The 22,366-nt window shown below is 39.8% G+C and overlaps 1 protein-coding gene and 1 long non-coding RNA gene across 5 annotated transcripts in view; one reads left to right on the top strand and one right to left on the bottom strand.

Annotated features, from left to right (window-relative positions):
• JAKMIP2 (janus kinase and microtubule interacting protein 2) overlaps positions 1 to 17,782 on the bottom strand; it is a 190,351-nt gene extending 172,569 nt beyond the window's left edge. For 3 of the 4 annotated variants that reach the window (XM_070793780.1, XM_070793779.1, XM_070793778.1), the window contains exon 1: positions 17,482 to 17,781. The gene's annotated coding sequence lies outside the window, so the exon portion shown is untranslated. Of the gene's footprint in view, positions 1 to 17,481 lie in introns of all 4 variants that reach the window. The other variant, XM_070793781.1, reaches the window with a different exon arrangement.
• A 122-nt stretch (positions 17,783 to 17,904) lies between these two features.
• Positions 17,905 to 20,516, top strand: LOC139183914 (uncharacterized). Its single transcript, XR_011567415.1, has 3 exons — positions 17,905 to 17,992; positions 20,051 to 20,184; positions 20,430 to 20,516. It is a non-coding gene; the product is annotated as an uncharacterized lncRNA (long non-coding RNA).
• Positions 20,517 to 22,366: the final 1,850 nt, after the last annotated feature.

The raw sequence follows: 22,366 nt of genomic DNA on the forward strand, positions 1-22,366 counted from the left end.
TAAATTCTGGAATTTGTACCGCTCAGTCCTTTTCACATTTGAGGATTTTTTCCAGAAATGAAATTCTTGTAAAACTGCTCTCTGAATCTCTTTAGAGAAAAAGAAAATTTCACAGTTTACAGAATTGTGAAAAACATAGCATACAAGGTTTTCTGGGGTTTTTATTGCTTCAAAAAAGTAGAAAGGAAAACTAGAGAATATTCTTTTATTAAAATATATTTAATACCTATTCAGGTATTTGTTTTAAAGAGAGAATCCCAGATTATGTTGTCAAATACAGTAACTCACAAATGATCTCCTAAGAGTTATTAAAACAAAAACTCCAAATGGTTTTAGGACTGGTGTTCATTCAACCCTTTGTTTTCATTCCTCACTGAAGAAACTATGGTTATGTGGACTTTGTTCTCGAGTGTCAATTTTAACAGAGTGTTACTATCCTTACTTTGCAAGAATTGGGTCTCGATTAATATTTAACAATAATAATAACATTAAAATATATTTGGCCTTTCTTTATTTAGTTTTCAGGAGCACAATCAAGTTTCCACTGCAAGAAGGAAGAGGTTTAGCTCATTAGGTAATATGACATTGGAGTCAGGAAGACTTGAGTTCAGAATCTAGCTCCATCTGTTATTAGTTAATCTTCAGTATTAAATTACCTTACATCAATAAACCTTAGTTGAGGGATGAATAAAATAGGGATACTATTACCTTCTCCAAAGCGTGTTTTTGTATGCATGCAACAACTTTGGGGCAATGCTTGGCATCTAGGAAGTGCAATAAAACAAACATAAACCAACAAGGCAACAACAACTAACATTAAAGTCAATTGTGTTTGGAAAGCAATTTCTTAGTGTTTTTTTTTAACCTGAATTTTGTTCATAAAGTAGATTAATGTGCCTCATAACCTCTATTTATTAAGCTAAACACTATATTTGGCTTAGCAAATGAAACATTTATCTTCAGAGAAGAAAGATAGGATTGAATACTATGAGGATTCAAAACCATCCTCATCAACATGTGTGTTAACAATTCAGGCCAATTAGCTAGAAGCCGCTGTGGTTACTTCACAAAAACAAAGACTTGTGCTGAAAACAGCAGTGCTATTTATGAATTCCATCTAAGTGTTACATGTGCTAATATTCTATTAAATTTGGCCCCTTTTCCTTATAAAAAACAGAAGTTTTACTTTTGGACAGGGACCAGGGATAACAATTGGAAGTCTATGAATGCTTTCTATTTTGGGGACCTTCAAATAGGCTTTTGTGGCATTGGTGATGATGGTAATGATACACATGTGGAAACTTTTCATCCCCCATCCCTCTAAAAACCCTGCCCAAAGTTCCTTCCATATACAGAGACACACCCACTGACTATATATGAAAGGAAGGACTCAGTGAGGATAACCAAGTGGCCTATATTTCCTTAGCACCTGAGTTAGGACTTAGACTGCAGGTCAGATCATGTCATAGTTCTTGGGCTCTGATTCACATTACTGATGGATCCTTTGGTTCTGTGGGGCCACATCTCATACAACAAAAGAATTCTGAAGAAAGGAAATCTGGATTTGCATCTCATAGCTTCTCTCAGTGGTGAGGTTAGGCTGGACACAGGTAGACAATCTGAACTTTATCCTGACAATGATTATAAATGATATAACATAAAATAATGTAACATAATATAATACAATGTAACATAATATATACTATCTTCTCTTACTATCTTACATGCTTGTGAAAATTTGAAGTATGAAAAGTCCTTTGTAACTTATAAAATAAAGTATTAAATACATATTAGTTATTGTGAAAATGCCTTTGCTTACTAATTATGTAAGAGATAAAGCAAATAATTGACGGAGCAGGGAGGAAACACTTTAAGCTACAAACTGTCCGGTTGAAATGTCACTGTGACTGCCCCCAAACCAGATAAACAGCATTAGATTTCATATAGATAGTTCATTTTTAGCAAATGCTCACCTACTGGGTTAAACTCATTTCAGCTTCCATAGTAATGAAAACTCAATGTTTCTCTAAAGAACAAAAACAAAACTTAACTGGGAAACAACTAGTGGAATGAAACTAGTGTAGTGGAATGAAAGCTGCTTCTCAAGTTGGCACAGTGGTAAAGAATCTATCTGCCTGCCAATGCAGGAGACGCAGGTTCGATTCCTGGGTCAAGAAGATCCCCTGGAGAAGGGAGTGGCAACCCACTCCAGTATTTTGGCCTGAGAAATCCCATGGACAGAGAAGCCTGGCAGGCTACAGTCCACGGGGTCACAAAGAGTTGGACATGACGGAGCACCTGAGCACGCACACACAATCTAGATTTAGTACATAATCCTCACCTGAAGTAGGAATGAGCCTTCATAGTGAAAGGGAAAGTGGCTCAGTTGTGTCCAACTCTTTGCGACCCCATGGTTTGTAGCCTACCAGTCTCCTCTGTTCATGGGATTCTCCAAGCAAGAATACTGGAGTGGGTAGCTGTTCCTTTCTCCAGGGGATCTTCCCAATCTAGGCATCGAACCCAGGTCTCCTGCAGGCAGATTGCAGGCAGAATTTTTACCATACTGTGGAACAAACCAATCACTATGTGTCTACCAAACCTTAGTAGAATTTATGACCAAAAGATAACAAGATCTAAACAAAAAGACGGACCACAGCCTTGTCTAACTCAATGAAACTAACAATGAGATCTGACAGAATGTGGTCCACTGGAGAAGGGAATGGCAAATCACTTCAGTATTCTTGCCTTGAGAACCCTATGAACAGTATGAAAAGGCAAAAAGATAGGACACTGAAAGATGAACTGCCCAGGACGGTAGGTGCCCAACATGCTACTAGAGATCAGTGGACAAATAACTCCAGAAAGAATGAAGGGATGGAGCCAAAGCAAAAACAACACCCAGCTGGGAATGATGGGACTGGTGATGGAAGCAGGGTTTGATGCTGTAAAGAGCAATATTGCATCAGATCAGATCAGTCGCTCAGTCGTGTCTGACTCTTTGTGACCCCATGAATCTCAGCACGCCAGGCCACCCTGTCCATCAGCAACTCCCGGAGTTCACTGAGACTCATGTCCATCGAGTCAGTGATGCCATCCAGCCATCTCATCCTCTGTCGTCCCTTTCTCCTCCTGCCCCCAATCCCTCCCAGCATCAGAGTCTTTTCCAATGAGTCAACTCTTCGCATGAGGTGGCCAAAGTACTGGAGTTTCAGCTTTAGCATCATTCCTTCCAAAGAAATCCCAGGGCTGATCTCCTTCAGAATGGACTGGTTGGATCTCCTTGCAGTCCAAGGGACTCTCAAGAGTCTTCTCCAACACCACAGTTCAAATGCATCAATTCTTCAGAGCTCAGCCTTCTTCACAGTCCAACTCTCACATCCATACATGACCACAGGAAAAACCATAGCATTGACTAGACGAACCTTTGTTGGCAAAGTAATGTCTCTGCTTTTGAATATGCTATCTAGGTTGGTCATAACTTTCCTTCCAAGGAGTAAGCGTCTTTTAATTTCATGGCTGCAGTCACCATCTGCAGTGATCTTGGAGCCCAGAAAAATAAAATCTGACACTGTTTCCACTGTTTCCCTATCTATTTCCCATGAAGTGATGGGACCGGATGCCATGATCTTCGTTTTCTGAATGTTGAGCTTTAAGCCAACTTTTTCACTCTCCACTTTCACTTTCATCAAGAGGCTTTTTAGTTCCTCTTCACTTTCTGCCATAAGGGTGGTGTCATCTGCATATCTGAGGTTATTGATATTTCTCCCAGCAATCTTGATTCCACATTGTGTTTCTTCCAGTCCAGCGTTTCTCATGATGTACTCTGCATATAAGTTAAATAAACAGGGTGACAATATACAGCCTTGATGAACTCCTTTTCCTATTTGGAACCAGTCTGTTGTTCCATGTCCAGTTCTAACTGTTGCTTCCTGACCTGCATACAAGTTTCTCAAGAGGCAGATCAAGTGGTCTGGTATTCCCATCTCTTTCAGAATTTTCCACAGTTGATTGTGATCCACACAGTCAAAGGCTTTGGCATAGTCAATAAAGCAGAAATAGATGTTTTTCTGGAACTCTCTTGCTTTTTCCATGATCCAGCGGATGTTGGCAATTTGATCTCTGGTTCCTCTGCCTTTTCTAAAACCAGCTTGAACATCAGGAAGTTCACGGTTCACATATTGCTGAAGGCTGGCTTGGAGAATTTTGAGCATTACTTTACTAGCGTGTGAGATGAGTGCAATTGTGCTTGATTCATGGACCTATCATTCTAGGTTACTACTTGCATAGTAACCTAGAATGATAGGTCCATGAATCAAGACAAATTGGAAGTGGTCAAATAGGAGATGACAAGAGTGAACACTGACATTCTAGGAATCAGTGAACTAAGATAGACTGGAGTGGGTGAATTTAACTCAGATGACCATTATATCTACTACTGTGGGCAGGAATCCCTTAGAAGAAATGGAGTAGCCATCACAGTCAACAAAAGAGTCCAAAATGCAGTACTGGGATGCAATCTCAAAAACAACAGAATGATCTCTGTTTGTTTCCAAGGCAAACCATTCAATATCACGGTAATCCAAGTCTATGCCCTGACCAGTAACACTGAAGAAGCTGAAGTTGAACAGTTCTATGAAGACCTACAAGACCTTCTAGAACTAACACCCAAAAAAGATGTCCTTTTCATTACAGTGGACTGGAATGCAAAAGTAGTCAATAAACATCTGGAGTAAGAGGCAAATTTGGCCTTGGAGTACAAAATGAAGCAGCGCAAAGGATAATAGAGTTCTGCCAAGAGAATACACTGGTCATAGCAAACACCCTTTTCCAACAACACAAGAGAAGACTCTATACATGGACATCACCAGATGGTCAACACCAAAATCAGATTGATTATATTCTTTGCAGCCAAAGATGAAGAAGCTCTATATGGTCAGCAAAAACAAGACCAGGAGCTGACTGTGGCTCGGATCATGAACTTCTTATTACCAAATTCAGACTGAAATTGAAGAAAGTGGAGAAAACCACTAGACCATTCAGGTATGAACTAAATCAAATGCCTTATGATTACACAGTGGAAGTGAGAAATAGATTTAAGGGACTAGATCTGATAGAGTGCCTGATGAACTATGGATGGAAGTTCGTGACACTGTACAGGAGACAGGAATCAAGACCATCCCCAAGAAAAAGATATGCAAAAAAGCAAAATGGCTGTCTGAGGAGGCTTTACAAATACCTGTGAAAAGAAGAGAAGTGAAAAGCAAAGGAGAAAAGGAAAGATATAAGCCTCTGAATGCAGAGTTCCAAAGAATAGCAAGGAGAGATAAGAAAGCCTTCCTCAGTGATCAGTGCAAAGAAATAGAAGAAAACAATAGAATGGGAAAGACTAGAGATCTCTTCAAGAAAATTAGAGATACCAAGGGAACATTTCATGTAAAGATGGGAACAATAAAGGACAGAAATGGTATGGACCTAACAGAAGCAGAAGATATTAAGAAGAGGTGGCAAGAATACACAGAAGAACTGTACAAAAAAGAGCTTCATGACCCATATAATCATGATGGTGATTATCTCTCACCTAGATTATCTCTCACAATGATCTCTCACCTAGAACCAGACATCCTGGAATGTGAAGTCAAGTGGGCCTTAGGAAGCATCACTATGAACAAAGCTAGTGGAGGTGATGGAATTCCAGTTGATCTATTTCAAATCCTGAAAGATGATGCTATGAAAGTGTTGCACTCAATATGCCAGCAAATTTGGAAAACTCAGCAGTGGCCATAGGACTGGAAAAGGTCAGTTTTCATTCCAATCCCAAAGAAAGGCAATGACAGAGAATGATTAAAGTACTGCAAAATTGCACTCATCTCACACGCTAGTAAATTGATGCTTAAAATTCTCCAAGCCTGGCTTCAGCAATACATGAACTGTGAACTTCCAGATGTTCAAGCTGGTTGTAGAAAAGGCAGAGGAATCAGAGATCAAATTGCCAACATCCACTGGATCATGGATAAAGCAAGAGAGTTCCAGAAAAACATTTATTTCTGCTTTACTGACTATGCCAAAGCCTTTGACTGTGTGGATCACAATGAACTGTGGAAAATTCTGAAAGAAATGGGAATACCAGACCACCTGACCTGCCTCTTGAGAAACCTGTATGCAGGTCAGGAAGCAACAGTTAGAACTGGACATGGAACAACAGACTGGTTCCAAACAGGAAAAGGAGTACGTCAAGGGTGTATATTGTCACCCTGCTTATTTAACTTCTCTGCAGAATACATCATGAGAAACACTGGGCTGGAGGACGCACAGGCTGGAATCAAGATTGCTGGGAGAAATATCAATAACCTCAGATATGCAGATGACATCACCCTTATGGCAGAAGGTGAAGAAGAACTAAAGAGCTTCTTGATGAAAGTGAAAGAGGAGAGTGAAAAAGTTGGCTTAAAGCCCAACATTCAGAAAACTAAGATCATGGCATCTGGTCCCATCACTTCATGTGAAATAGATGGGGAAACAGTGGAAACAGTGTCAGACTTTATTTTTCTGGGCTCCAAAATCACTGCAGATGGTGACTGCAGCCATGAAATAAAAAGACACTTACTCCTTGGAAGGAAAGTTATGACCAACCTAGACAGCATATTAAAAAGCAGAGTCATTACTTTGCCAACAAAGGCCCATCTAGTCAAGTCTATGGTTTTTCCAGCGGTCATGTATGGATGTGAGAGTTGGACTATAAAGAAAGCCGAGCACCAAAGAATTGATGCTTTTGAACTGCAGTGTTGGAGAAGACTCTTGAGAGTCCCTTGGACTGCAAGGAGATCCAACCAGTCCATCCTAAAGGAGATCAGTCCTGGGTGTTCATTGGAAGGACTGATGTTGAAGCTGAAACTCCAATACTTTGGCCACCTGATGAGAAGAGCTGACTCATTTGAAAAGACCCTGATGCTGGGAAAGATTGAGGGCAGGAGGAGAAGGGGATGACAGAGGATGAGATGGTTGGATGGCATCACCGACCCATGGACATGGGTTTGGGTGAACTTCAGGAGTAGGTGATGGACAGGGAGGCCTGGCGTGCTGTGGTTCATGGGGTCGCAAAGAGTCAGACAGGACTGAGCCACTGAACTGAACTGAAACAAGAAGAACAAAGAATGTCCTTATCATCTCCTATACAAAGGGACTATAACTCGCCAGGCTCCTCTGTCCATGGGATTCTCCAGGCAAGAATACTGGAATGGGTTGCCATGCCCTCCTCCAGGGGATCTCTCCAACCCAGGTATCAAACCCAGGTCTCCCGCATTGCAGATAGATTCTTTGCCATCTGAGCCACCAAGAAAGCCCAAGAATACTTGAGTGGGTACCCCATCCCTTCTCCAGGGGATCTTCCAATCTCAGGAATTGAACCAGGGTCTCCTGCATTGCAGGTGGATTCTTTACCATCTGAGGTACCAGGGAAGCCCATAATAAATACACAGTAGGTACTCAAAGAATTTAGTTCTTTTCTGGATAATTTTGAAAAGTAAGTTGTAAAAGTAAGTTTTCTTTTTATACTTTTATATCCTGACCATTTTAGATATTTTTGTTTTAAGAGGGTCAAGACTATTCCATTTGTTGTTGGAATAAACTGGTTTACTTGAATTATAAAGGAAACTCCATAACGACGGATGTCCTCAATTCTTTTAAAGAACAGAACTGAGTCAGCATCGAGTCTGAAAAAAAATTCAGATTGACCCAACGGAAAGTGCTCTTTTGCAAAATGACTATCTCCTAAACAAAATGCTTTTCTACTATTTCATCAGCTATTCTCTGTCATAAAGATCCTCTTGTTAGGAAAACAACATTTGAGGACATCAAGAATGTGGTTAGTGATGGCACTATGTGAACCAGGAATGGATCAATGCCACTTACATTACAGTTGACTATACAGTCAAAGATCAATGTTTCAAAGCAAGTGGATGATATAAAATAAATTTGGACAGTTAATGTTTTCAAACCATACAAATGTCCGTGGAAGTACAGTAAGCAAATGGCCAGTGACTAGCAGACCACCCTACCTGCCTACTGAGACATGTATATGAGGGTCAAAAAGCAACAGTTAGAATTGGGCATGTAACAACAGACTGGTTCCAAATTGGGAAAGGAGTGCATTAAGACTGTATATTGTCACCTTGCTTCTTTAACTTATATGCAGAATGCATTATGTGAAATGCCAGGCTGGATGAAGCACAAGCTGGAATCAAGATTGCTGGGAGAAATATCAATAACCTCAGATATGAAGATGACACCACCTTTATGGCAGAATGCAAAGAAGTAAAGAGCCTCTTGATGAAAGTGAAAGAGGAGAGTGAAAAAGTCAGGTTAAAACTCAACATTCAGAAAACGAAGATTAATGTATCTGGTCCCATCATTTCATGGCAAATAGATGGGGAAACAATGACAGACTTTATATTGGGGGGCTCCAAAATCACTGCAAATGGTGACTGCAGCCATGAAATTAAAAGACGCTTGCTCCTTGGAAGAAAAGCTATGACCAACCTAGACAGCATATTAAAAAGCAGAGACATTGCTTTGCTGACAATGGTCTGTATAGTCAAAGTTTTGGTTTTTCCAGTAGTCTAGTATGGATGTGAGTGTTGAACCACAAAGAAAGCTGAGTGCTAAAGAATTGATGCTTTTGAACTGTGTTGTTGGAGAAGACTCTTGAGAGGCCCTTGGATTGCAAGAAGATCAAACCAGTCAGTTCTAAAGGAAATCAATCCTGAATATTCACTGGAAGGACTGACGCTGAAGCTGAAACTCCAATGCTTTGGCTATCTGATGAGAAGAGCCAACTCACTGGAAAATACCGGATGCTGGAATGATAGAAGGCAGGAGGAGAAGGGGATGACAGAGAATGAGATGGTTGGATGGCATCACCACCTCCACAGACATGAGTTTGAGCAAGCTCTAGGAGTTGGTGATGGACAGGTAAGCCTGGTGTGCTGCAGTCCATGGGGTCGCAAAAAGTCAGACATGACTGAGTGACTGAACTGAACTGAGCTAGAAATATTAATCTTGTCTCTTTACTACCATCAGGTGGTCTTGGCTAAGTCATTTAGGTTTGATTTCAAAAAATGTAAACAGAGTGAAAAATGTTAAAATATAAAATCATATACCATACTTAAAAAAGATTGGACACTGGCTTCTCTGGTGGCTCAGTGGTAAAGAACCTGCCTGCCAATGTAGGAGACACAAGTTCCATCCCTGGTCAGGTAAGATCCCATGTACGATGGAACAGCTAAGCCAGTGCACCACAACTATTGAGCCTGTGCTACTGAGCCCACATGCCACAACTACTTAAGCACATGATCCCTAGATCCTGTCTTCCACAAGAGAAGCTACCACAGTGAGAAACCTGCTCACTGCAACTAGAGAGTAGCCCCTACTCTTCATAACTAGGAAAAAATGTCCCCCTGGCAAAGACCCTGCACACCAAAAATAAATAAAATTTTAAAAAAAAGAAGATTGGACAATGTGTGTAGCTACACCCGTCCAGATAAGAGCATTCATGTGAATCAGGCATGTTTAAGCATGCTTTTTGAGATTGGGCTCTTTTCAATCCATAGAATAAAAAAACCTGAAGGTTGCACAGTGGTGGAAGAATCAATTTCCCTTGTAGCAGGCTATTTTCCTCTCTTGTTTCAGAGTGTGGCACTGCACCCTGAGGAGCCTCAAATGTGGACAGTCTAGCTAAGAAGAGAGCTGCTGCTGCTAAGTCATTTCAGTCGTGTCCGACTCTGTGCGACCCCATAGACGGCAGCCCACCAGGCTCCCCCGTCCCTGGGATTCTCCAGGTAAGAACACTGGAGTGGGTTGCCATTTCCTTCTCCAATGCATGAAAGTGAAAAGTGAAAGTGAAGTCGCTCAGTCGTGTCTGACTCTTAGCCACCCCATGGACTGCAGCCTACTAGGCTCCTCCGTCCATGGGATTTTCCAGGCAAGAGTACTGGAGTGGGGTGCCATTGCCTTGGCTCAAATGCTCCTTCCATGCAAAATTAACTAGGGGTCAGTTCAGTTCAGTTCAGTCACTCAGTCATATCCGACTCTTTGCAACCCCATGAATCGCAGCACGCCAGGCCTCCCTGTCCATCACCAACTCCCGGAGTTCACTGAGACTCACGTCCATTGAGTCAGTGATGCCATCCAGCCATCTCATCCTCTGTTGTCCCCTTCTCCTCTTGCCCCCAATCCCTCCCAGCATCAGAGTCTTTTCCAATGAGTCAACTCTTCGCATGAGGTGGCCAAAGTACTGGAGTTTCAGCTTTAGCATCATTCCTTCCAAAGAAATCCCAGGGCTGATCTCCTTCAGAATGGACTGGTTGGATCTCCTTGCAGTCCAAGGGACTCTCAAGAGTCTTCTCCAACACCACAGTTCAAATAAGGAGTCCTTTTTACTTCATTTTTTTTAAAGCTATGGTTTATTTTTAATGACTGCTAATTATGTCTCAGGCATCTGGCTCAAAATACTGTAAATTCTAAACTTTATAGATACCTTTATTAAATGAAGTGCTTTTAAAATAAAACTTAGTCATAATTCAAATGTCTTCATTAATACAAAAAAAAATCATACGCTCTCTGAAATTAAGATTTCGTCCTCACTTTGTTGTTAGTTAACAACCACTCAAATTCCTACTTAAGATATGCAGGAGACAAAGACTAACCAGTGGAATAGGAGGAATTTCTTCCTCCAGGTCTAGGTAACCCCAGGGAGCAGATGATGGAGAAGAAACTCCAGTAATTCCAGAGTTCCCATTTTTACAAACTGAATTATCTAAGAAATTCATAAGAATACAAGTCTGGGATCTATAACATCTTCAAAACACCTAAGTTCCTCTCTCCGTCTCCTCTAGCAGAATTACCATCATGTGGATTCTCATGTGAATTCAGAATGTTGGTTTTTAATATAAACTCTCCAGATTGGTACTGTTTTATATAAAATTACCAGCTCAATGGACATGAGTTTGAGCAAGCTCCAGGAGATGGTGAAGGACAGGGAAACCTGGTGTGCTGCAGTCCATAGGGTCGCAAAGAGTTGGACACGACTGAGCGACTTAACAACAGACTGAGTGACTGAACAATAATTGTCTTTTATATAAAATTATTGGCTTGCTATTCTTTTATTGGTAGAATGACACAATACTCTAGATTTTACAGAACGGGACTCGTTTAAAATATTCCATCTAGCTGTTTTCATTAGTATTATTGCATTAAAAAAAAACAGTTTTTGTTTTGGAAAATATACTAAAGTTAGGTATATCTGACCTGTGAATAGTTTACAGGCCTTAAATATATGGGTCAGTACTTTCATGGAAAGTACCTCTCCATGAAATGTTTATTTTTAGAAGGTATCTCTCTCCACGAAATGCTGCACAAGGAAGAGCCAGATAAGGGATGTGGGTGAGAAACACTTGCTTGGTTTACATTTTCACTGTGGTTATGCTGGGTAGCATTTTCCAAGGGAACATTTCCAGTTTGGATCAGAAGGCATGATGACAATATCACCCTCTTTTCTGAAGCACAAGCTCACAAGGCTTTTTCAGAGTCATAATGATCTCAGCAAAATTTCCTTCTTGAAAATAATACCAGTGAATAGTTTTCTAAACAGACACTGTCAAATAAACCTAGTCACATTTGGTTTTCCATCTCTGTTTTAATTGCAGTTGACTCCAGAATTAAAGCACTGAAGTAAATGATCTTAATTTCGATGCCAAACAAAGAAAGGGAACAAAGACTTTTTCCTCATACTTAGGTTTCACTGTAGCTCTATCTTTACAACTTTGATAAATGCTATAAAGGAAACAGAGAGAGTACAAGAGTAATAGCAGAGATTTAAGATATACTAAAGGAAACCTCTCCAAGGAATTACATTTTCTTAATCTTTTTTTAAGAAAAAAAATTTTTAATGTGGACCATTTTTTTAAGTCTTTATCAAATTTGTTTCAATACTGCTTTTGTTTTATGTTGGTTTTTTGGCTGTGAGGCATGTGAGATCTTAGCTCCCTGACCAGAGACTGAACCCTCACCCTGAATTTGAAGGCGAAGTCTTAACCATTGGACCACCAGGGAAGTCCCCAATAGTTACATTTAAAGCTCAAACTTAAAGTATAATAATAATCCAACCACCATTCATATTTTAAAAGGGGAAGAGCCAGAAGACTGGGCTTTCATTTAAAAACTGTATATAGCTTTAAGAAAAATACAGGTGCCAAAAATATATCCGAGTTTAGTCTAAGTCATGTGATAGCTATGTATGTTGTTTAAATGATTTTTATGAAGGATTTAAGTTGGTCACAGAGGTTAGGACTATAGGGTGCGCCTACCATACTGAGGAAAAGTAACACAAATCTGGAAGAGATATTTGTTTCTGTAGTTATTGCTAATGCATGCACCTGGTGAAATTCTTAGCAATTCAAACCGGGATTTCTCTGACTTGGGCCCAAAACTTATTCTTTAGCAGCAGACAAAAGAAGACCAAGGTCAATTTAATATCCACTGTGAGATGCAATGGCAAGTCAGAATAACAGATCTCATATTTCGTGAAAAACAATGCTTGAAGCACAGCTGCTGTAAATGAAGTAGGAGCTGCCTGTATTAAAAGCAAAGAATGAAGACCCCAAAGTGGAGGAAAATAACTTGAGTCATCAAGATAAATGCACACAGAGATTAAAAATTTACTAGAGGCATATTTCATTAACATGGAAAGATGGCCACTTAAAATTAAAAAAAAAATTATAAAACAGTGCTCAGAGTATGGCCCCATTTACGAAATTATATACCTGAGTGTGTTTATAGAAAAAAATCTACATGCCACCTGAAATGGCATATAGAAAAAAAATCTAGAAGGAAGTATTTCAAAGTACTAACAGTAATTACTTTTTGATGGTAGAGTGTGGTTGATTTTCTTACACATTTCTGCCTTATCTTTTTTTATTCTAACAATGAGGATATTATGTTTAAAATGTAAGGAAAAAAGTCTTTAAGAGGACATTTAACTGTATTGGTGAATACTGATTTAAAGCAGAATGCCTTTAATATGATAGATCTCACTTGTACTGCAAGCTAATTAATTATAAAGGATGTTTCGCAATTGTAGAATGACAGTTCAGATGGCATATTTTGTTCTTTGGCCAGCACTGAATTACTGAACAGTCAGACAAAGTACGCCCCTACAATGGTAGCAAAGAAAGGGAGATAGCAAATAATTAGAATATTCTGGAGAAAAGTATTTAATTTTTGATGGCTCAGAAAAGCATAAACATGAATGTCCAGAAAATATCATAAGGTTGTTAAACTTATGTACACTTATTTATGATTTAATATCATTTTAATTTTTAAGAACATGGAGGTTGAGAGATGCTTAACATAGATACGTGGACATATAGGTAGGAGGTGTAGCTAAGTTTCTTCAGATTAATTTCTATAGGAAATTAATTTGGTCCTAAGCACAGAAAAAGACTTCCTTGATGGCTCAGTGGGGAAAGCCATCGCATTCTACTTGCATTGCAAGAGACACAGGAGACATAGGTTCAGTCACTGGGTCAGGAAGATCCCCTGGAGGAGGAAGATGGCAACACACTCCAGTATCCTTGCCTGAAAAATCCTGTGGACAGAGGAACCTGGTGGGCTACAGTCCATGGGGTCACAAAGAGTCAGACGTGACTGAGCAACTAAGCACACACAGCACAGCAAAAAATTGTTACTCCCCTCAACTGCATGTCATTAAAAATAAAAACAATACTCAGCCATAAAATAAGTCCACATCAGTCCAACAAAGTTCTAATTTTTTCCCAGACAGATGTTTCTATGTTTTATGAAATATCGTGATTCCCAGGTTTTCTCCAAAATAATTTCTGTTTCGACCCTTTTTTTTTTTGGCTGATGTCTAAAGAATGCACTTAGTCTATCTGGAAATTCAATGCGACCAAAGAACATATCATGGCCCCCAAAATATTCAAATAAAATTTGGGCCCAATTAGACTGTTTACCAAACCCAAAACTGAACAAGCCTAATCGCCCAAGCCTCTTTCCTCTTATGTAAAATAATTATTATGGTACTACCTGTACTCACATGATAGAATTTGGGGGGATATAAGATGACAGATAAAGAATGTAAAATGTCTTTAAGAATTATAAAAGAGTATATTAAGAACAGGTGTAATGATGGTGTTAATTATAACTCTATTGTTTTCATCATTAACTAATTTCATGTGTGTACAGCTTATATGGGAGAAGGGAGAAGGCAATGGCACCCCACTCCAGTACTCTTGCCTGGAAAATCCCATGGACAGGGGAGGCTGGTAGGCTGCAGCCCATGGGGTCGCTGGGAGTCGGACACGACTGAGAGACTTCACTTTCACTTTTCACTTTCATGCACTGGAGAAGGAAATGGCAACCCACCCCAGTGTTCTTGCCTGGAGAATCCCAGGGAGGGGGGAGCCTGGTGGGCTGCCGTCTATGGGGTCGCACAGAGTCGGACACGACTGAAGCGACTTAGCAGCAGCACAGCTTATATACCCACTAAGGAAATTCTATATTGCTAGAATATGAAAATTGTGCTAGTCATATAAGAGCTCTACAAACAGTTGTTTTTCAATTGATTACTTCATCATGTTTGGAAAAACATTTTCACGTGGTAAGATATTAGTTGGGATGTGCAAACACAGGGAATTATAACTGACCTCTCAGAGTAACACCCAAGTATACATCTAGTTTACTTATTCCAGTAAAAAGCAACTAAGTGATTTATGTTAAAACTTCCAAGATAAATTCTGTTTTATTTTAGGTACCAACACTATGAAAAACATTGTAATAATTTTTCTATGAACGCGTGAGAAATGTAGAAAACAGTTTTGACTCTCCAGATATTTTCTAAGTACCCCGATGGAACTTGAAACATGCATGTAAAACTGAAATATGTTCTGAGGTCCCTTGAAGAAACAAGGAATATCCTATCCCAAAGTGAGAAATTAGATAATATGTGTTTATCCCAAATAAAGCAAGCTTTATGAAAGTTTAAATACCAGTCAAGATATTTAACATTACAACAAGAATGGCATTTTCAAGACAGTATTTGAGAAAAAGGTAATTAACTTTGCTTGCTAAATAAACAGCATATTTAAATAATAACATGTATATATGTTCCATATATTTTGTATTTTCTGACATCAAATTGATTCTTGAATTATTTTGTATCTAGACCCCACTAAACTAAAAATAGTTCACTTTTCTGTGGCCCTCAGCAAAGGTCATATAATCATCCAAGGTTGTAGGATCAAATCTACACATGTGTTCCCATGAGGTCTGACCACACAGCTGAAACACTGCTGACAGCTCCGTCCATGACTTACAGTGATTTGCTTCTGCTCAAACTGTGCCAACTTCACCTATAAAACTACATCCCAATGAAAATTCAAAACAAAGGAAATAAAACAATGCCCAAGATAACTGTTTTCATTGCATGAAACAGGGTCAACTACAACATGTCTTCATTTTTTTTAAAGCTTGCTGAAATTTTCTTACAAGTCAAAAGTTATCATTAAAGATTCAGCATGCAGCGTGTTATACCATTTTTGTTATGACATACAAGTCCAGCACCTCTTTCCCTGCTCTAATTTATGTAGTTGTGATAAGGCCCATGGTAGCATGACTGGATGCAGGTGTGAATCTATATATCACATGCCATGAGCATATTAAATCTATTCTTCCCATTAAGTTGCTGAAGAGCCTTCCACTATATAAACCAAACAGGACATTTAATCTCAGAGAAATTAAACTATAAACCTGATTCAAATGCATGTAAAAATTGTAAATGAAGTCGAGCAGTGTGTAAAATAAAATGCAGGGTTAAAACAAGTGTTTTTTTACATTGTAAAAAATGTTTGCACTGACAATGATATTGTTAGAGAAGAGGGAGATGGATAAAAAATAGGCCACATGCTAAATGCAATGTTACTAATGCAGTTTTACCTGCAAGGATTTTTCTGGCTTTAATTCAACAAAATCCATTATCCTGGGTGGTAATGGAGCTTTGTACTTTACTCATCTCAGGCATCTTTAGTATCCTGAGCTGCCTTAAAGCTGTGATACAGTAAAATATCAAGCAGATCCCACTAAGCATTTGTAAACTACAATAGCCCCCCATTTTGCCTACAAGCCACACACTCTCAAGCTGAGCTTTGCTCATTCACTTGTTTCATTTTGTTGTACAAGCAGGCTAATTTGGAAATGGCTAGGTTACTTGGGAACACCTAGATGTTCAAAACCATCCCACTTTCTTACTTGACCACCCAAAGAAGTAGATCCATAATATAACACTTGAGGGAACTGTAAAATGGTGCCTGGATACTGAAGGAATGAACAGCAAATAGCAGCACTAGTAAATAAAATGAATGCATTTCACCTTCCATCTCATCTGTGCTTCCTGGGACACAACACATAAACATGAAAGGGTTGGGGTAGAATTTCAAGAAAACTGATGTCTTTCAACATTCACTTGGCAAGATGCTGGACACAAAATAATACCACAAGCCACCTCCCTTTCCCATCAGTGTAAATTCGGGGCTCTCAAATCACCCCCCACAAACCCCAATTAAAAATAAAGGAAAAAGGCAGCCTATAATACAGATTGTCCTAAGTGATCACAATGAAACTAAGGGACAATAACAAGAATAAATCTTGCATTAATCCAAATGAAGTCAATGAATAATAATACAAACCAGAAGCATAGTCTCAAAAATATGCAATTATCTCCAAGCATGCAAGGGCATTTAAAACCCATAAAAATCATTGCAAAGCACACTCTGCATATAAATATGTTTCATAAATGCTAAGTAACATGTGTATAGATGATATGCATATCCACAGGGTATCCATTTGTGTGATCACAATCAAATCTGTACATTAAAAATGAAATTCTATCTGGCAAATTGTTTCTCAGCAAGAGCACACCAGAATATGAAATAAAAGGCTAAATTCTGGGGCTACCTTTTCTTAGCAATGAAGGAAATAAACAAAATCACCTTATAATTGGGCCTGCAGGCTTAGGAGGCACCAAATGTGTTTTTGAAGGAAGGCCCGACCCTATATGTGAGAGCTGCAAATGAAATGATTCCTTTCAATAACATCTATTTCTTGGGAGCTCTTTTTCCACCCCCTGATTCTGTTGCTAAGCTTGGAAGGAAAGGAACCAAGTGGCTCAGTCTGCATTCTGAGCCAGTTCAAGATAAAATCAGAACACCAAATATACATTTTTTTAAACACAAGCAGATGCCTCCTCACTTCTCTCTCCCTGGCAACCTTCCTCTCTTCCCAGCCCCATCACTGTCTCCACATCTTCCTCCCCATCACTGAGGGAGTCATTGTTCAATGAAGGCCACAAATGTATACACAGGTTATTTAATAGTCAGCTAAATCAAGAAGCGAACCTCGCTCCCTGCTACTTACCATGCTGAGATCCGGAGAAGCTGTTGAAAGGAAGGAGAGATGCAAACTGAATCCATTTTCCTTGTGACCGAGTCGGATGCAGCCTCCGAACCCAACATCAGCAGCGGCTGCCGGGATTTCTTCCCCTCCCTCTCTGGTTGGCGACGGTGCTAATAGGAACCACCCTTCCAGCCCTCACTGGAGTATCAGCAGTCGAAGCGGCAGAAGCAGCAGCATCACCACTTGGCCTCCTCCCTCTCGGAGGATGGGGTGAGCTCAGAAGCAGCCAGGAACTTGCAGCAGACACCTCCTCTGGCTCCTCCTCTCCTGCCCCCTCCTCCGAAACCCCACCCCTGCTGCGGTAGAGGCTGCCTGCCCTGGCAGCTGCCGGTTGTCATGGCAACCACCAATGGCAAGCGACCAGGCTAAGGGGGAGGGGAGATGGGCGAAAGGAGTTGCGGGGGCTGGAGGGGAGTGAATTCGTGCTGCTGCCCTCTGGGATGCTCTTGGTCTCTCCTACCGTGGACTTCAGGTTTTTAAAAATGGGGCAAGGGTGTATAGCCATGGGAAGAGAATAATTTAAATTTAATCGAAATGTAGACTGAATCATACAAGACAGCTTAACTGTTTTTTTCATTTTCTATGGTTTTCCAATAAATGTTATTAAATTTGCCATTGAATAAATAATAGCAAATATGGAGAAAGTTATATTATGTAATAGGAGATTATTATCACTCCAAATACGTTTGTCTTTTATAGCATCTTTTACTCAAAGGCACTCAAGGTTGTTAACAAGGAAAACGAGTGACTGGAATTTGCAATGTTTAAGAGTCTGAGTCCTTGTCACTGCTCTCTGCTTGTTCTTCTCTAGTGAGTCACTGGTCTTACTATTTTTCCAACTCCCTCTCTTAAGAGGAACTGGAGGTGTTTGGCATGCCCCTGTGGCAAAGGAAATTAGAACAGAGGAAACAGAAATTCCTTGAGCAACCACTGCTGTCAGTCAGTGGATAGTTCCAAACCCTTTTAGTGTCAGACTCCTGAAGTGTTCAATTTCCTGCAGGAAATTCCATGCTATTTCAAGTATGCCCTTTTGGAGGTCCCACGCCAGCTGGTGGTCTGGGTGGTCGGTTGGTAGAAAGGACGTGAAAGCAGCAGTGCTGTGTTCTAGATGAATTCTAACTATAAATTATAAATGACACTAGTATTTATCTCGGGCAGTACTTGTAAAGATCGAATGAGATAATGCACTAAAGCACTGGGCATGTAGTAAGCGTACAATAAATGTTTACTCTTCTTACTATTATTAGTAGTGGTGGTAGAACATTGTAGCCACTCCTTGATCCAAGAGATTGAAGGAATAGCACGGCAATCTCAGAATGGGAAAAAATTAAGGCGAGAAAACAATGTGTGATAACTGTGATGTTGATGATGATGGTTATGGTGACGACGATGGCAAAAACAGTAAGGCTCTGAGAGATTCAAAGTTCTCTAAAACGTGACAAGTTAGGATGTTGTAAGTCTTAAAAGAGTTAAATAAATTTCCCAAATCCACATGGCTAATGCACAGCAGAGCCAGAATTAAAACTCTGACACTTCTATCACTAGCATTTGCTCTCTCAACCATTACATTTTCTGCCACTTCTCCATGGAATAGAGGTACTCTTTTTTAAGTTGTTTAAATTGTTTTTATTTTTTGGCCGTGCTGGATCTACGTTGCTGCGTAGGCTTTTCTCTAGTTGTGGTGAGTGGGGGCTACTCTCTAGTTGGGAAGCACGGGCTTCTCACTGCTGTGCCTTCTTGCTGTGGAGCACGGGCTCTAGGGTACACAGGCTTCGTTCAGTGGTTGCAGCTCCCAGGCTCTAGAGCACAGATTCAATAGTTGTGGTACACAGGCTTAATTGCTCCATGGCATGTGGGATCTTCCCGGATCAGGGATCGAACCCGTGTCTCCTGCACTGGCAAACGGTTCTTTACCACTGAGCTACCAGGGAAACCCTGGAGATACCCTTTGTTCTTAACCTGTAGGGTTATTTACAGATTCACATAGGATTAGCACAAATTTCAGTCAGACAATCTGGGCTTGACTGACTTTTGATATAATTTGGAACATGTTAATTAACTTCCCTGAACCTATGTTTCTTCACCTGTGAGATGGAAATCATCATAGAACCTCATCATGGGAATCCAATAGGGTGATGCATGTGGAGCATTAGCACATATCTAGCACATAGTAAATGTTCAATAAATGTTAGCTATGATGATTTGTTGCTCATTCTTAAGTAATGTTAAAATAGGAGAGGACTTTTTCCTGCTTGGGTTCACACTTAATATCAGGGCCTTATTCTAACAAAGCTGACTTGACGGTAATTAGGTGGTTGAGGAAAGGCTTGCAACTCATCCTCAACACTTGGCATTGCCTTCCCCTCGAGGGAACGCTGGCATCCTGCTCCCATCAGAGCCTCGACAATCGCACAGTCTACACACACTTGGACATCAGCATCACGTAGGTATAGTTGTATAGCATAAAATAATGGGTTGTTATAGTCTAGCTTTTTTATTCTTCTCTGTATTTTATCTGCTGTCTCCACAGAAATGATCATGTAAGTAAGCAGAGAAAAAAGCTGCAGACTGTAGAAGCTCAGATGTATTTAGGTGATGAAATCTTCCCCATAGGCCTTGTGAGAAAGCATTTCATCTTGAGTATCAAGAGCTGACTTGGGTGTGGTGAGTAACTCTAGTTTTCTCTCTTCCTATCAACATATAGTCAATTGGAGGGGAAACGTGTTTGGTGTTCCCTATTTGAATAAGTCCATAATTTAATGACTCAAGCAGTTTTTGTTTAGTTGTGTCCAACTCTTTTGAGACCCCTTGGACTGTAGCCTGCCAGGCTCCTCTGTCCATGGATTTCCCAGGCCAGAATACTTTTCCCAGGCCAGAATACTGGAGTGAGTTGCCATTTCATTTTCCAGGGGATGTTCCCAAACCAGAGATGGAACACACATGTACTGCACTGGCAAATGGATTCTTTTCCACTGAGCCACCAGGGAAGCCCACTCAAATAGTATTCTTCCCTTTTTTTTTTTTTTTGCCATATCCATGCTGTACTGTTACCATTATTTAATAATAGTTTTCTTTAGATGTTTATGTGATATTTATTTTTGTTAACTTTAATTATTTGTTATTTATTTACTTTAAAAGAAAATTTGTCTCTGGCTTCAGCAGAACGTTAATAAAATTAGGCATAGTAAAGAGAATGTTCCCAGAGAATGGCATGTAATATAAAACAATATTTTTTTAAAACAGAGATTTCAGCTTCATTTGTAAGAATTTTTAGTTAAAACAAAAAAATTTTAAATTTCATTCCTTCTCTCTATTGGCATTTCCTCTGTTACCGTGTTCTATCCCATGGTATCTATCATCTTTTAATATACTATGTTATTTATTTGGGTTTTAAAATTTTCATCTGTTTCTCCCCACTAGAATGCTAGCTATGAAATAGTAGTGATATTTGTTAGTTTATTTGTGAACAGCACCTGACCCATATTATATGCTCAATAAATATTTGTTGAATGAACAAGCCAGTAAATAAATGAACTATCAAAATTCTGCATTGAATTATGGATAAATAAGTTATTATAACATTATTTGTCCAGTTAAATATTTTTGATATTTCTAAAAATTAAAAAGTAATTACAGTAATTATCCTTTTAGTATACATGCATATCAGCATAATGTGTATCTAATGCATATTTTTAAAGTATATATCTATTAAAATGGAAATGTTGGCCCATGCAAATTCAGAGTCATCTAGCATATTGCTGGCGGTCTTTGGGAAACACTTGTTTTGTTCTAAGAGCATCTTTTCCAGAAGTACTAAAGGTGACCAGACTGTCTACCTCTCCTTAGACCTCTCTAAGTTTGACTCTGAATTCTATGTCTGGAAAAAAGATGGTGTGAATGTCTGAAAAAGTAGATGGCATGTGTGGGTCTTGGCTCCAAAAGCGGCATTAAATTTTCAGGAGAAACCACAGCATTATGGGAGGAAGCTGCAAAGTTTGAGCTCAGGAGACAGACTACCTGGACCGAGTCCACACTTCACTATATTCTTTTCTGAGTGACCTTGGGCAATTTGCTTAATTTCTCTGTGCCTCAGTTTCTTTTGAAAATCAAAGTTCATGTGTGCCAAGAGCCAACATGTATTTGGCATGTAATAAATAAGTAATGTTATCTAATATTATTATTAATATAATTTTTAATAACTATGGTTATACACAGCACATTTTTCTAGGTGTTTACAGAACACTCAGATCACTCCAGGCTATTCTAAGAACTTGCCGTTATGAGTGCAGATCAACTGCCAGCAGACTATGAGGCATTCTGGAGATGTTTATCTCAGAGATAGGCCAATGTCCTGATTCCACCCCCTCCCCCCGCCCCGGCAGAAGGGGCAACAAGCTAGGGATCATAGATGTGACTGCTGTTTATTCCCTGTCTATTCTGTAGGAGATTCTTAGCATATTGTGTGTTTACAGAGAACATTAAATGGAAGTGTCACGCGAGTGTATGTTCCTCGGTTCTTCGTCTCGTCACAACAAAGATTTGGAGCAACGGACATTAAAGCCCTCGGCACATCACAGCTCTCGGGTCTTGGACAAACTGTGTTACAGCTCTTAGGCAAATCAGTGTTACAGCTCCATTTTATTTAGAAGATAGCAGGAGAATCTAAGACTCAAAGAGAAGAGAGTGGAGGAGTGCGTGGCGGGGGGAGGGAGAGAGAGAGAGGGAGAGAGAGCGCGCGCACATGCACGCGGGAAAGAGAGAGTCCGTGAGAAAGCACTTTGGCTCCTCCTTTTATATGTTTTTCCTCCACCTGGGCCTGCCCTATACAAATTGGGCTTAGCCAGGA

Source organism: Bos indicus, chromosome 7, assembly GCF_029378745.1.
Source record: "Bos indicus isolate NIAB-ARS_2022 breed Sahiwal x Tharparkar chromosome 7, NIAB-ARS_B.indTharparkar_mat_pri_1.0, whole genome shotgun sequence".
Classification (NCBI taxonomy): domain Eukaryota; kingdom Metazoa; phylum Chordata; class Mammalia; order Artiodactyla; family Bovidae; genus Bos; species Bos indicus.